General features: G+C 42.0%; 1 long non-coding RNA gene across 1 annotated transcript; it reads left to right on the forward strand.

Annotated features, from left to right (window-relative positions):
• The first annotated feature begins 1,834 nt into the window (after positions 1 to 1,834).
• On the forward strand, positions 1,835 to 12,060 carry LOC140705395 (uncharacterized). The gene is made up of 4 exons (XR_012084776.2): positions 1,835 to 3,673; positions 3,778 to 3,850; positions 9,370 to 9,554; positions 9,746 to 12,060. It is a non-coding gene; the product is annotated as an uncharacterized LOC140705395 (long non-coding RNA).
• Positions 12,061 to 17,004: the final 4,944 nt, after the last annotated feature.

Consider the following 17,004-nt stretch of genomic DNA (forward strand, 5'->3'; position numbering starts at 1 on the left):
ATATTGTCTTTTTCAGAGAATACTGCCTCCTCTTGATATGACAGCCTCAGTTTTGCCATTGTAGCCTTCAGATATCGTTCAGGTTTGATTCTCCAGCACAGTAGTTCAAAGAATCATTTTTATAATCCACATTAAAAAAAACATAATAAAATCTGTGGATTAGAACTGCATCTTATTTCACAGATGTAATATAAAATGTAGGATGGTAGAAGATACAGAATTCCTAACTGTAAGAGTGCCTATCTGTGTCTGTGAAAAGTATCTGTGAAAATGGAGGAGAGAATGGGAAGTCTCTGTCTCCACCCAGCTGTGTGTTGTATCACCTGTTTTCATTTCTTGGGAGAATCTGTACTTGTGGACAACTCACCAATGAAATGAGAGCTATAATGCACAGTTCCGTGGAACTACCTCGAACAGCTGCATGCAAAAGGTGCAATTTCTCACCCTTAAATTCTCTCTCTCTCTCTCTCTCTCTCTCTCTCACACACACACACACACACACACACACATTGGAATTAATAACATTGCAAGCCAAATACTGAAAACACTGCTGCAATTATTTTAGTTTTTTTATAAAAAAAAACAATGCATCCTGTTATCTAAATGACTTATTCTCTCCTTCCCCCACTTCTGTTTCATTTTTGGCAATTATGGTTCAGCATATCCAAACTCTGTAAAACTCACTGGAATTTATCCATCTCCCCTTCCTCCATCTGCTCTAGTAGATCTGGGAAAGCGAAGCACAAAAACAGCACTTGCTCAAGTCCGAACATGTGGTGCTGCCTTGTGACTCAGCTCCGACCCCCTGGGGAAATAAAAGGACAGTTCTCCATTAACTCTCCTGCCCTCACTTTCCTCCATATAATCAAGTGTCAAGAAGCAAAACAGGAGTCCACCAAAGGCAATGTTATCCATGCAATTTAACTAATACAATTTATTCCCACTCTACCCTGTGTGACTTTCAGAAGACCAAATCATTTGCTTGCTGCTCCTCCATGAGGTCTCCATGCTGTCATCAATGTTCATTTGGAACTTCTTTATTTCACAGAGTCATAGCAAAGCCACACATTAGAAACCTTGACAGCTAAGCAATTTCAACCCATGCTGGCAGGAGAGTAACTGATTTGAACGCATTGATCCTGGAAATGTCCTTTGAAATCTGCATTTCAAGGTTACTGCCTGGTTACACAAATGGTATTATAAGGAAGGCATGAAATGTAGCTTCTCTGAGCACCACTCTCATCCATCTTGTTTGCAAATTGCACAGAGATTGATGAGCAGAGCACCCGGCACTGAAACAGGGTGTGCTTTAATAACCTATTGCAGCCTGGATGCCTTTAATCTCATCCTTCATTCTTCCTCCTCCTCCACCACCCCATCAGTGTTTGATTTTGGTGCCCAGAGACCCACCTTTCCCTCCATTAAAAGTTCTCCAATATCTCATAAAAACAAATATTGGCACTCTTAAACACTGCATTTGTTTTCCTGACAACTGTGTTTTTATAGTGATCTATGAAACATAGTCCTTTTGCCTTCTAACTCGGTTTGAAAATGTCCTGTTTGCAAAAGGGTGAATGTGACTCAATTAATCTCTGGCTTCTTTCAGCAGAATGTTAAGGGGCCAAGTCTAACACGCTAATGAAATGTATCCCTGAAGGCAGCTTATTTGCAAGGAAAAGATCTGTTGAAGGTGACCCACGACTTATTGGCTGAAATCCATTTGCACAGCTATACAAATGACGTAACTTTTGGTAGCAAACAGGCAAAAGTAGAGATGGCATGGGCCGCTGGTTCAGCGGTTCATGTCTGTTTGTCCTGTGGTCCAAATGGTTGTTTGGTGGCTCCCAGGCTGGCCTCCTCTGGTGGGTGCCAACTCAGAGGTGGCACCCAGCTTCCCTTGCCCCCCTCCTCCGAGTGCTGGCTCTGGGTGCCCACTAGCTGAGGCAGGCTGGGAACCACCAAACTGTGTGAAGGTTCATGCCCATCTCTAGCCATAAGTTAAGAAATCTCCATAGACATCTGTTTCCTACTATGTCGTTTGACTCAGCGTGCAACAGGTAAAGCTTACATAGATTTCTTACCCGGCAGCAATTTGAGTCTAAAAATTACAACATTTGCACAACCATGCAACAGGATTTCAGCCATTTTTGTCCTTGCAGTAGAAGCGGGGCAGGCAACTCACATCTTCCTAAATGCTGCCAGACAGCATCTCTTGTCTTCTTCATGGTGGCTTAAGCTGGTAGGGTTTGACAACGGGTGTTGTAAATGACTCAATGTAACGATCACCTCTCTCTAAAGAGAGAATAATGTTTGGACAGGGAGTCACTGTGGGTGCAAAACTACCCCCTTTATCTCTGAGGTAGGTCCTTTAAGCCTCAGAAGTGCATCGCATAAGCCCCATGGACTATCCTGACCTTAAAAGAAAACTTTTGCTTCCTTTCCAAGTAAACAAGCATTGACTTTGTGCTTCCTTAGACAACACAACAGCCTGGTAAAGTAGGACCACTCAAATATAGTAGCAACTTTGTGACCTTCCCCAATCTCCCCTGGATTTAGGTGTAAGTCCTGCTGTTTCAAGAAATTAGTCCTCTGTAAAAATTATATTTGTTTTGTTAAGAAATAAAGTAGTTTTCATTAGAATACAGTTGTTGCAGTAAAGCAATAGCATTTAACATATCCACCCATTACAATGGTTAAATAAAGCTGCTATTTCTAATTAAAATAAGAACAACTAAATTCTAAGCTAAGAAATCATTTTGACTTCCAAGCTGGCTTATTCACTCCCCCTCTTACATTCTGCAAGCATTTTTTAACATGCCATGAACCAGCATTTTACATACACGAACAATCATTTTTCCACATGTCTAAGACCTCCTTCTTCCTGACACTGCCTATCTATCAACCAATTAATTGCAAGAAAACTTAAACCAACTCTCCACTCATATTTCACATGAGATCCACAGGTGCCTTATCTCGCTTCCAGTTAAGCGGTATTCTTGTTTGGTCTTCTTTTCAGCTTCTTCGGCCTTGCCTCCTTATCTTCTGTACCAGGTACCTCTTTACCAGTCAGCTCTGCAAAAACAGTCTCACACATTCCATTGCTTTTAACTCATCTTACACAGAACCTAACAGACTCCATCTTTATATGACTACAGTTCTCAGTATCCTTCAATTCAATACAGCGCTTGTGTAAACCCCGTGGGCTATTTGACTCTGCCAAGTGTATAGAAAAATCCTTGGGAAACTGAAACTATAACATTTCAGTTTCAGTTCAGAAAGAAGGAACTTATTGTCTCCTGGAGCACGATTTAGACACTTATCCCCTTGGTTTTGGTAACACAATGCTGAAGAGGCACAGTAGAAGAGAAAATCCATTTAGCTATCATCTTGTACTACACTTGACCTTACCCAGAAGGCCGAGAAGCAATGTATGTGTATCTGACAAAACATTTTATTTTAGGGTCTTGATTATGTTGTCTTCAGAATGATCTTACAGTCTTGGATTCTTAAACAAAGAGGAAGACTATGAAAGACAGAGCTGCCTCAAGAATTGGTTTCTGACACTCTTGGATTAGAAAGACTTTGGAAGACCCTATTTTCTGTGGATGACTCTGCTCTGGCACCATGTGGTACATGAAACACATGTCATATGGAGATTCCTGTAGTGTCCAAGGTAGACTGAATTTGTGTTGTTTTTGTTGGTTGTTGTTGCTGTTGTTGTTCAAGCTAAAATTTCAAATCATTGCAATGTTTATTGTGTTCTCAATGTTCTTTTAGAAAATAGTCCCAGAGAGGCAAGAGAAGAGTACCATTCCAAAGCTCTCTGTCCACACGGGCAGCAGAGGGAGAGGTCAGTACTTAATGTTTCCTGGTGTTTTTCTTCAAAGTTTTGTCTGCTCTGTTCCTTCTTCTTCTATAGATGGATACCCTTAAGGCTTATCCACATACAGTGGGGTCTCTACTTAAGAACATCCCTACTTAAGAACAATCCAACTTAAGAACAGCTCCATTTGCTAAATTTTGCTTCTACTTGAGAACAGAAATCCAAGATAAGAACAGGAAAAAAAACCTTTCCTGCTCTTTTTTTAACCTTAGGTCATCTTAGGTTAAAAAAAATTCTCCCCCTAGTGGTAGAGTATGTATTAACCAGCTTTGCATTAGTTCCTATAGGAACTAATGCTTCAATGTACGAACGCACCTCTACATAATAAAAAAAAACAGCCAGAACGGATTAATTGGTTTTCAGTCCATTCCTATGGGAAATTTTGCTTCAACTTAAGAATGTTTCAACTTAAGAACACCATTCCAAAACAGATTAAGTTCTTAAGTAGAGGTTCCACTGTAGTTTCTATGGACGGAAAAGAGCAGATACGGATTAAATGGTTTTCAATGCATTCCTATGGGAAATGCAGATTCAACATAAGAACTTTTCAACTTGAGAACCACCTTCCAATACGGATTAAGTTCTTAAGTAGAGACCCCACTTGTATTCTACTTGCTCCTTTTGAAGAGGTGGTTCCATCATCCATTGATCTGAATAAGTTTAACAGAGCTACGTACATGAAGATCAAACTCTAAAGATGCTGGCCACAGAGACTGGTGTAACTTCAGGAAGAACAACCTTCAGAACATGGCCAAAGAGCCTGAAAAACTCACAACAACCATCAGATCCCGGCCATGAAAGCCTTTGAGAATGCACAGAGTAAGGCTGTTTCTTCCTAACTCTCTGGGAAACCAGGGGTGTATGTGTCCCATTGACCGGGTCATTTTTTAACAAAAGAAGGGATGCATGCATGCATTTAAGCATGCGTGCATAAGTGTGCACACACACATGGATATGAACTCAGATCACATTCTCATGTTTGTTTATTGTCCTAGTAGGAAAAAAAAGTTGCATAGTTCACCTCCTCCCCATGTTTTTTGTTTTGCTCTTTCCAAGTCAGCCCTCCTTCCACAATGGGACCCTACTTGCAAGTAAACAAGTGCCCAGATGGCGGCCTTTCATCTCCCTCCCCCCACTTCAGAAGAAGTGCATTTACTCAGAAGTAAACCACCACCTCCTAAGAGAAACAAGTATGTCAGGATGAGTCAACAGAGAGAGGCTTTTTGTCACTTTCTTGCTTCTCAGTGAGGGTTTTACTCTGAGTCCCATTTGCTATGGATGGTTTCGGATGGGGTTTTTGAACATTTCTGTTTGACTGATTGATCTTATATCTTCAACCTTTTCACATAATCCCAACTAAACTGTTATTTGGGAATGGGTGTGGTCTTTGAGTCATTTCCTCTTTTCAGAATGATAGGTATGGAGAACTTTTCTCTTAAAAATTATAATGGGGCATATTGAGGGTTTAGGAAAGCATTTATCCAATAATGGTCAGCAGAGACAGATTGGCTCCTGATGTTGTGGGTGTCCCATTGCTGGAGGTTTTCAAGAAAATATTGGACAGCCATCTGTCCAGGATGGAATGAGGTCTGGGACAGTATGAAGTCTCTTGCCTTTGGCAGGGGCTGGACTAGAAGACCTCCAAGGTCCCTTCTAAACCTACAACGATGATTCTATGATATACAGCAATGGACAATAAAGATAGTCTACAGAATCAAAGATACTACATAGTTATTCAAGAAACACACAAAATGCCATAAAATGAGTAATTTAAATTGGTATTCCTTTGAAGTTTCTTTCCCAGAAAGTTCCTTTGATATTCCCTTTCTCAGGATGTTTCTTTGAAATTCCTTTTTGAGAATTTCCCTTTGATATTCCTTCAGGATGAATCCCGAGTATTTTATTGTTTTAGCATACCTTTGCTAAAGGTAGGGAAGGCACGTATGCATCTGAAACAATGGTTGTCTTCCCTTGGTTCATTGAGGGACACTATATGAGGGACACTATATGCTGAGCTTTGCTATACATATGAATTTCATTGGCTATATATAATTGCTAAATCCTAATATATATGGTTATATTTCAAAGTTGTGATGAGACAGATCTCCGCACAGGCATGGAAGCCTGGAGTGAGTTAATATGGCTCTTTGAGTGATACTATGCTTCCCTTTCACATCAACTGGGACAATACAGTTGTTTTGGGTGAGCCCTCAGATCTGACTTCACTTCCTCCCACACATATTTTCCTGTCTCTGAATCACAGAGGCAGTGGCAAAAGAACAGACTCTGAAAAGTTAGTTTTATCAGAGTTAATTAATTTTAACTCTAAAATAATTGGATGGTAACTCACCATTAACACCACATTAGAACTGCAGAGCTGGAAGGGATCCTATAGATCACTAAGTCCAGCTCCTGTCATGGAAGCACACTAGGGAACTGAACTCTTCAACTTTTGGCTCTGCAGCCAGTACCTATACTACACCCAGAACTACCATTTATTGTAACTCCCAGAATATCCACTGCCAGGCAGGCTAGAGATTTCTGGGATATGTTGTCTAAAATGTAATATTGCCCCAGGTCTGCAACAAAAAACCATCTTTTCTTTAGTGCAGATATTTAGTTAACTTGGCTTTGTCTTTCCTGAATAGGGTCTTTTGTTTATGACTCCAAGTACTGTACTAGCTTCCATAGAGAGTATCATTGACAAGATTGAGCAAGGGAGAACAGCTGTCAGCTACAGGAGATCAGGACCCTGGTCAGCTCTTACGGAGCAGATGCCAAAGACAGCAAGTAAGGCCCTTCTTAGCACTAACCTGAACTTACAATGCAAGGGCTGTTTCCTTATTCCTGATTTCCAGTTCCCTGTTTCCTATTTCAGCAAAACTTTAAAACATAGTTCAGTCATTCAGCTAAAAAAGGTCTAACTTTTAGATGCCCTTGCACCCAAATTAAACATATTACCCCAAATTGCATACCACCAGGATATGAACACTCTTATCCTTAAGACAAAACAGACTGTTTACCACTCAATACAGTATTTTTGGGGGAAATGCACATAAATGTATGATGATCACAGCAGATAATAATAAAGAATTGGCCCTCTGTTACATGCAGTCAAGCCATGTCCAACTTATAGCGACCCTATGGAATGAGAGATCTCCAAAATGTCCTGTCCTCAATAGCCCTGTTCAGCTCTTCCAAATTCCTTTAGGAAGTCATTACATCTAATGTTGGGTTTGCCTCTTTTCTTGATGCCTTCCACCTTTCCCAACATTATTGGTTTTTTAAGGAGAATCTTGCCTTCTCTTTATGTGCCCAAAGTGGGACAGCCTCAGTTTTATCATTTTTGCTTCCAAATATAATTCAAGCTTTATTTGATCTAGGACCCACTTGTCTGTCTTTTTGACAATCCAAGGTATCCACAAAGCTGTCCTCTAGCACCATATCTTAAATCAATCAACTGTTTTCATCTCAGCTTTATTTACTCTCCAGCTTTCACACCCATACATGGTGCTCAGGGATACAAGAGTGTGGATGATCTTGGTTGAGGTCTCCAGTGACACATCCTTACTAGAGATGGGCACTTTCTGCTTCTTACAGCTTCATACAAAGCACAAAGTGTAGCACCACAGGTGGCACTGAGTTCCATCTCTCCCCCCCCCCCCCAGGCTGGCTAATCTACTTACCGGGCTCTGCAGGCTGCTGGTGTCCTTCTTTGGCAGTGGCTCCAATCCAGGTAGGAGCCCAGCCAGCCTTTGCCCACCTCCCCAGACAGTAAACCACTTATAAGCTGTGCAGGGAGACTTTCCATCCCACCTCCTTGCCAGAGTGGTTGGCTGCCTGAGGAGGCAGGGGTCATGCCTGGATTGGAGTACCGCTGCCAAAGAAGGACCCCAGTCACCGTGTGAAACCTGGTAAGTGAACCACCTGACCTTGGGGGATGGAGATGGAACTCAGTGCCATCTGTGGTGCTGCACTTTATAATTCATATGAAGCTGTACTAAGCACAAAGCACCCATCTCCAGTCCTGACACTTAATGATTTTTTTTTCTAATTCTTGCATTGCTGCCCTTTCAGAATGAATTATGGGTTAAATATGCTGCCTTGTTGGAATACAGAACTGGAAAAAACCAACAGCTAAAAATTATTCAGCAGATTATTTAATCATCAGCTTGACAAAAGTGCACATCTATTTGAAATAAGACTGAAAAGTTTTGAATCTAGAACAGTGTTGTTCTTATGTTTGAACATACAATTATTTCCCTCAGAAAAAAATAGCAGGACCACAATACAGCAACAGAATAATTTGTGCCTAACAGTTGCTAATAACCGGACAAAATTGTTTCCCACAGCTTAAAGATGGCACAAAGGGACTGTTTGAGGAACAGGGGAAAGTACATTTTTTAAAGTGGTGTGGGAATGCTGGAGGGCCAAGAGGTGCTGAAGGGCATTTCCAGGCCTGGAGAGTGACAAGTTGTCTACCATAGTCTGCATTTCAGATGGCTCTCTACACTTGAAAAGAAAAGCAGCAAAACAGATCTCTTGAGGGAGGGCATTCCAAAATGTTGGGGCTACTACTGAAAAAGCCCTGTCATATGTCCCTGAGTGGCATATTTCTAACAGTGTTTGAGTGAAGAGCAGGGCCTCTGGAAGCACAACCAGCATAATGAGAAAGAAGGTAACTTGTGTACCAGCTTGCTGCGTTACTGCTTATATGACTTAGTGGTGAGCTTTTTAAGGACAGCAAATTGTTCTTCTCCAGACTTCCATTCTCTTTCAGTCCTTCCGTTTCTTTCAGCGGGTGGATAGTCCAGGAGAATTTCCTTGGGGATTATCCTGTTACCTCAGCTTCAGTTCCTGATTGTGATATGAAAATGACCTGCATTTATCATAGTGTTTGGCATGCTAACTGCTTAGTGTTTGCTGTTCTCTTGCTTCGAACATTGGTGCTGGATAGACATGGGGACTTTGTATTCATATCCAGAGGATACGAATATGAAGCACAGCACCACAGGTGCCATGGCAATCCATTCCCACTCACCCTAAACCAGCCCAGTCCACTCACTGGGCTCTGCATGGTATGTGCCTCCATCAGCATCATCGTCACGCTAATTGCGGAAGTAGCCCCACTGGCACTTCCCCACAGCCAACCACTCCAGTGAGGAAGATTAGTCTTCCTGCTCAGTTGCTGAGGGGAGAAGTGGGTGAGTGCCAGCTGGACTACTTCTGTGATTGCTGCAACTACACTGATGGGCATGTGCACCGTGCATAGTCCAGTGAGTGGACCGAAGTGGTTCTGGGGGGTGGGAATGGACTGCAGTGGCACCTGTGATGCTGTGCTTCATATTCATATCCCCTGGACATGGATACGAAGCACCCATGTCTAGGGCTGGATCTCAACAATGGCCTTGAGCACTAGTTATTTCTGCCAGATTCTATTTTTATGACACAGGTCTGCGACTTCTGTTCCATTTCTCTATCATCAGAATATACGAACACTGTACAAAACAATAACAAGAACTGGGGACCAATATGTACAAAGCCATTCGCAGGCATTTGACTTATAAGGAGATAAACTGAGGTGATCCACATGCTTGACATATCAGGCGTACAGAGGAAATAAAATGACCTGGAATGGAGCACAGTGCAACAGTTACAGAAATGAAGGAGGGTAAGAAAATCACTCTCATTGGAACACTTCTATTCTGTGTTTTTCCATTATGAGACCTACTTCTGGGGAAAGTTTGAATAGTCAATTGTTACTAAAGGCATTATCGAACTTGAATATTGTTCCCATTGAATGTTCAAGTTTATTAGTTGTGGTTCATTCAATCCATTTCCTGGGTTTTTTGTTCACTGCAGAAAGATCACCAGTTGTCACAAATGACTTGTCTCCTTTGTGCTGATAAAACTCCCAGCTTCCTGTTTGCTGAGACTGAACTCAACACTCTCCACAGAACATCCAAATGTATGCTTTTTTCCTATATCTGTTTTGCTAATGGTGGTTTTGGGTTTTGCCAGTAAAATAGAGGGGGCGGGAGTGTTAAAGGGAGAAATAAAAGCAGTAAATAATTTGCTCTCTGAAATGAACAGATAGTCATTGCACCACTGACATGCGATATTTGCCAAAAAAAACCCAAAAGGGATAGAAGATTAAAAAATAAATTAAAAGATAAGGGATAATATATAATGTAGGTGGTAGTTGCTGCTCCTTTTACTCTTTCTGTCATAAGAATATACTTTGTCATTTAAGTATTTCACATTGAAGGATTGTAGGTCTTTAAAGAAAATTCATTTTCCAAAGCTCTGCTTACAATTGTTCAAGCTCTAATAACATGTTTTTGAGGTGGGGGACTCTAGGAGATGGCTTTCCAAACAAGGAAATTTTTCAAGTTACTATTTGGGGCAAGATGGTGACAATGATCATAGATTCGATCATTTCTCCAAAGCAAAACAAAATCAATTGCTGGCAATTGCAAAATTCAGCATGGTGGCTGGAGGAAGCTGAGGAGCAAATGCTTGAAGCATGTCTCATAATGCCATAAATTATGGCAATGAAAGTGACACTGAAGCTCAGCAAGAGGCCTGGTGGGATTTCAGGTGACAGAGGCATGACAGAAGCAAATCCCCACAATTCCTCACCAACTGAACCAGGTTTATTTGGTGTATAAATTCTCTCAGCCCCTGCATTCTTGTCTCCAAATGTTATGTACTAGAATAATTCTCATCAGGAAAAGCATGTCCTAATGAAAATGACAATCGTCCTTCCAATCTTCATTGTTTGGAGGTTGTAATGAATCCTTTCTGCCTTTGCTTGATTAGATTTCTATCCTAGACGATTACATTATTTTGTTTATTAATTTGTTAAAACAAACAAGGCACCTTACAATGATAAATCAAAACAACTTATCTTTTAAATAATTTGCAGCCCTCCCACCACACTATTTAAAAACAAAAGTCCTTTTTCTAAACCAGGAGTGGGATCCTAGTCACCTTCAATTTTGTTGAGGGCTACAAAACATATGATTTTTAAAGTCGTCTGTGAGGTCCTCAGAGGGTGGTTGGTGGTTAGAGAGCTCTAGTGAAGACAGTGCACTTTCAGCCCTGTTTAGAATTTAACTGACATGAATAGAATTTAATGGTCAACAGGGATATACATCATACTGCCAGTGTCATGGGGTACAAGAAGGTGGTCTATTAGAAGAAGCCGTGGGTCAATAGGGTTCAAAGCCCTTCTCATCCCTCCCACATACCAGCCATGAAGCTGGTGCTATTTCAGCCCACAGGGGGGCTGGGAGGGGGTAGATGTTTAAACATCAGATGGCTGTAAGAGTCAAAACAAAGTAAGAAAAGAACCATGGGCCTCTCACTTTCCAACCTACCAGAAGAAACTACAGTATCAGGACCTAGGAAAGCAATTTTTTGCATTCTCCCATGGAATTGTTCCATTTATCTGTCAATAAGTAAATCATAGAGATGCAGTAGAATGCACACACATGCTGAACTGAAACTGATCCCTAAAAACTGACTAGATGGTGCACTAGACACTGTAAAATTTGTGACATCAAGTTCCAAGTCTTTCTCCTGAAAGCACCTAGCAAACATCTCACAGCAAATTTCTGATGATTCCACTCCTAGCCATTTTGAGTCCAGTTCTAGCAAACAGTTAACCCCCTCAGACCAATTCTGCTAGGAGGTAGTTGAAGGACGAAATAACATTGGCAAAATAAAACTTTTTTGCTCTCTTAACTGCAATATAGTAGGCACACAGAGAAGTCCTCACTAGTTTCCAGTCATACTCACTTTGAGATTGCACCACCCGTGCTCTAGCCAACATCTGGCTTGTTTGATTATCTATAGATCTTCTGTAAACCATGGGGGATTTAAGGGCTCCACTCTGCTTGGGAGCAATTGTGTTGTCTGCCCTTTCTGTCTCACTGGTCCATAGGGGCAACAAGACCTTGACTGAATCACCAGACCTGTCAGCTAGATACTCCCCACAGCATTCAGGAATCCTTTGGATTCCATAAGTCTCCAAGGGTGGATCATTTTAAGGCCACCCCACCCCTGCAGAGAAGGTCTGCTGACATCAAACCTCACAAGGAAATGGTTCTAACGATGACATTGGGGTTATAGAACCCCTTCAAAAAAAAGGGAAAATCAACTTTCATTCTTCCCCCCCCCAAAAAAACAACACAGATCCTAAGAATGACCTGCCACATGTGTTGGGCCCGCTTTGTGTTGGGATAGTTCCATAGTTAGTATGGTAGCCATCAAATCCAGAACAGGACTTGTTAGGATAGCCTCAGTGTGAATGTTGATGTTCCCCTGAACAACAAACTACTCTTGAGATCACCTCTGGGTGACAGGTCTGGTAATTCAGTCAAGGTCTCAGGCAGGGAGGCTGCTGAACAGCGGGATGGGCAGTATACCAGCAACAGTCCTCTTGTGTCTCTTTGGTTTAGTACAAGGTACAGGCCTTAGAAACTGGTGCCACAATAGATAGATTTCCTTGTGTGAGCAATGGAGTTTTTGTGGATCCCCTCAACCCTGTTGACCATGGTACACTCTCTAGAGGCCCTTGTTTTGATTATTATGTGCTGTCAAGTCAGAAATGACTTAAAACAACCTGAACAGAGCTTTCAAGGTAAATGACAAGAAGTGGTTCTACCACTTCCATTCCCTCAGTGGGTTTCCATGGCCAAGCAGGAATTTGAACCCAGATCTCCTTTCCTAGTCCATCATTCTGTCCACTACACTACATCTTTCAAAAGTCTATAGGAACCAGGGACTACTGAGGAATGTATTAGTGAAAGTTGTCACAGGCGGGCATTTAGAACACATCAAGTTTCTACAAGCAATAATCAACAGAAAAGATTGTTCAGATTCTAGTTAATCTCATATTTAAAGCTCAGTTATCTTGAAAGTAAAATCCGTCAACATCAATTACATTAGAAGTCTGGGATCTTGTTTCTAAAGATAAACATAACTGTTTAAAGACTCACTGAGCTGGGAAGCTCAGCAGTATTTCTAAACATATCAATGAAACACCTTGCTCAGAAGCTTTGTGCCCTCGGCACTTTACATATTAAGTAGCCCTACAGGTGTTCATTTAGATAACCTCTTGATGGCAGACATTCATCTAGCAGGCTCAGTAAATGAGTCATTCAGGCACGTGTCTCTGCAGCTTATCAGTTTTGTGCATCAGGGCCAGTCTCTCCACAAGCACAAGATGAAACAAATAGCTGTGGAATCACTGCTAATTTTTATGTTGCAGGATCAGACCTCTGGCGAAGTTAGCACATGATTGTTTGCTCTGGCGATTGGAAGCTTTCCAGACTTTGAAGAATAAGTCTATATTCTCAAGTATACAATAAACCCTCCAGAAAGTCATACTTTGACATCTCATTGTAATATGGTCGTGACCCTAGGCCCTGAAAATCTATGCCAACAGAGCACAGGTTCTAACAGATGGTATCAAGCTGTTAAGGCATCAATGGCAGTCTACGTTAGGCTGCATGTCTGCTAACTAAAGATGAGCCTGGCTAAGTACAGAGAAGCCGGTGGCCAGGAGGTCAACCATTAGGTGCCAAAAATTGCCATACTGGTACATGTGAACGATGTGGCCTGCATTGTACTGTTCTGTCTGCTTTTCCTGCATCTCCCTGTATTCAATTTTTCATACCCAGAAATACTCCAAACTCCAATGTAAAAGTTTCACAAGAGATTATAAACAACATTTAGATCAAAATGGGTAAAAATCCTTGGAGTGTTTCATTCCAGCTCCAGTTGTTTTGGGAAGAAGAATAAGCCAGCAGTAAGATGTATGAAGTGTTAAACATTTGCCCACATCACTTGCTGCCTTTGTCATGTTAAGAGCTTCGGAATTGTTTTGACAGCTCATTTGATAGACCTCGGGGCACTGAGACTTTGTGCGTTATCAAAGCTGGGAGTTCAGTGTCACATCCATGCCTGCTTTGAATGGATCTGCTTCTCTACAGATGCCCGAGTGAAAAACAAAACAAAAAACTACAACTCCCACACCAAAATGTTACATAAATGTTGAATGAGGGACGTGTACTTCAACTTTCATAAAAATGAAACGCAATGACAAGGCAAACTTTCTCAGGTTTCTTCATGAGGATGGGTATTGCCAAACGTGGGCTCTAAAGAGAAACTGAAACATCAAAAAATTGTCTTGACAAAATAGTGAAACGACAGATTGTGGAGTTAAATTACAGTTCCAAAGTGGAGACTGCTCCTCCCCCTCCTGGGAAACTAATACAAGTAGCTACTATAAAGGAGAGTTACCACCCCCCAAGAGCAGACTGAGAACTCCATTTACCTCCAACCACTAGGTAATATTCATATTTTGCTTTAGTTAACTGGGTTTTTTTTTTGGGGGGGGGGGTGCCAAGTATGCTACCTAAATGTTGTCTCTCATGTGCCCGACACAGGGATTGCCTGGACGCTTCCAATCCCAGCCAGCACAAGGCGTTTGTGTTCTAACAAAAGCATAGGAGAGTTGCTGAATTAACTCAAAATTATCAAGCAAGGTTGAAAGAAACAATTGATTCTGATCACCTCAAGTGAAACCTGAAGCTGATACCACTGTCACTGTAGGCATCCTTCAGTCGAGAGACTATGGTAATATGCTCTGAATACAGGGAACAGCATCTAGTATGGCTGAGAAGGCCAATTTGAGAGTGACAATCCCTTCCACACTGAGAACAAATACAATCTGTCCCCTGTCCAGCTCCCTGGTTTTGCTGGGTTTGGGACTGCCTCTTTGCCTCGGCCTGCTGAACAAGTGTCTCTTCAAATTGGAGAGGCACCATCTGCCTCCAGGCTGAACACTCAGATGTCAAAGTTTCCCATCTGTTGAAGTCCATTCCTATGGCCTTCAGATCCCACTTGCAGATATCCTGGTATCACAGCTGTGGTCTCCCTCAGGGACGATTTACCTACACTAATTCTCCATACAGGAGATCTTTTGGAATCTGACCGTCAGCCATTCTCATGACAAGCCTGAGCCAACATAGATGTTGCTGCTTCAGTGGCATATACATGCTAAAAATTCCAGCTCATTCTAGGACTACTTTATTTGGAACTTTGTCCTGCCAGGTGATGCCAAAAATGCGTTGGGAGTCAACGTATATGGAACGTGTTGAGTTTCTTCTCTGCCGTGCACAAAGGGTCCAGGACTCAGTGCAGTACAGGAGTGTGCTCAGGACACAGGATCTATAGACCTGGATCTTGGTATATGCCGTCAGCTTCTTATTAAGCCATACTCTCTCTGTGAGTCTAGAGAACATGGTAGCTGCTTTGCCAATGCGTTTATCCAGCTTGACATCTAGGGAGAAAGTGTCAGAGATCGTTGAGCCAAGGTACACAAAATCATGAACAATCTCCAACTCTAGTGTAAAGATGGTATTAGAGAGAGGTGAGTCCACACCCTGGCCCATTACTTGTGTTTTCTTCAGGCTGATTGTTAATCTAAAGTCTTAGCAGGCTTTACTAAAATGATTCATAAATTGTTGAAGCTCTTCAGCAGAATGGGCAACAACAGCTACAGCATTGGCAAAGACGAAGTCCTGCATGCTGGACTTTGGTCTTCACTTTCAATCCAGAGATCAAAGAGCTTTCCATCTGATCTAGTCTGGAGATAGTCACCTTCTGTTGCAGTTCCAAAAGTGTGCTTCAGCATCACAGAAAAAAAAAAGATTCCAAACAGAGTCGTTGCTAGGTCACAGCCCTTTTTCACTCTGCTTTGGATGTCAAAGGGATCTGATGTTGAGCCATCAAAAACTACAGTGACCTTCATTTCCTTGTGAAAGGATCTGATAGTGTTAAGCAGTAGAGGTGGACATCCAGTCTTGGGAAGTATTTTAAAAAGGCTGTCCCTGCTCACCAAGTCAAAGGCCTTTGTAAGATCTATGAAAGCCATAAAGAGTGGCTGTTGTTGTTCCCTACATTTCCTCTGCAACTGTCTGATGGAAAATACCATGTCAACGGTGGATCTATTAGCTCGAAATCCACACTGATTCTGGATAGACTCTGTCTGCAAGCACTTGGAGCCTCTTCAGCACATGGGCAAGCAGCTTCCCTACAATGCTGAGAAGAGAGATGCCACGGTAGTTATTCCAGTCGCTCCTGTCTCCTTTGTTCTTGTACAATGTGACAATGTTTGCATCCTTCATGTCCTGTGGTACACCTCCTTCCCTCCAGCAAAGACAAAAGATACAGCTCAGTAGTGATGGTCTCTTTGCAGCACTTCAACAGGGATGTTATACTTCCCAGGTGCCTTGTCAGAGGCGAGGGAATCCAAGACCACTTTTATTTCTGCTAAAGTTGGTTCGTGGTCCAACTCTTCCAAGACAGGCATGCACTCGATTTATTTAATGCCGCTTCGGTTACTGCACTCTCTCTAGAGTATAGCTCAGAGTAGTGCTGCACCCAGCCGTCCATCTGCTGTGCTCGGTCCTGGATGGTCACGCCTGTATCAGACTTCAAAGGAGCAGATTTCTTCTGTATTGGACCTAAAGCCTGCTTGATACTGTATTACATTCCCTTGATGTTACCTGTGTCCACTGCTATCTGTAGTTAGAACATCTCCTGGCAGTCTGACTTTGCTACAAGCAATTTGAAGAACCTGCAAGTTGTACTCGCTAGGGCAGGCTTCGTGTGCTTCTAGAGCTCTCCATTTTTTTTAATCACTGCCCTTCAGCTGATTGTTCACATTTGTATTCTCCATTTTGAATGCTGATTTCAGATTCTATGGTCAACATTTAGCTAGAACACCTTTTGGACTTCTCTAGTTCTCTTCCCCACATTACCCCACTCCACATCACCCCACTCCCTGATTCTCCCATACCCTGTACACTGAAGATCTCTGGAGGACTCCAAAGTTCAGCTTTTAGATGATGTATTAATTGTCCAATAAGACAATTAACTTGATTTGGAATTGTGAATTTTCATAGGAAATCTTTAACCTTTTCTGGCCGAAAATGAAATTATAGTAATCGAGGAGCAGATGCTGTGAAAGAAAACCTGTATGGGAACCTGGAGAGAGCAGCTGTCAGTCAGAAGTGGCAGTAAAACCAGGTATGTCAGACACATAA

The sequence above is a fragment of the Pogona vitticeps genome, chromosome 3, assembly GCF_051106095.1.
Source record: "Pogona vitticeps strain Pit_001003342236 chromosome 3, PviZW2.1, whole genome shotgun sequence".
In the NCBI taxonomy this organism is placed as follows: domain Eukaryota; kingdom Metazoa; phylum Chordata; class Lepidosauria; order Squamata; family Agamidae; genus Pogona; species Pogona vitticeps.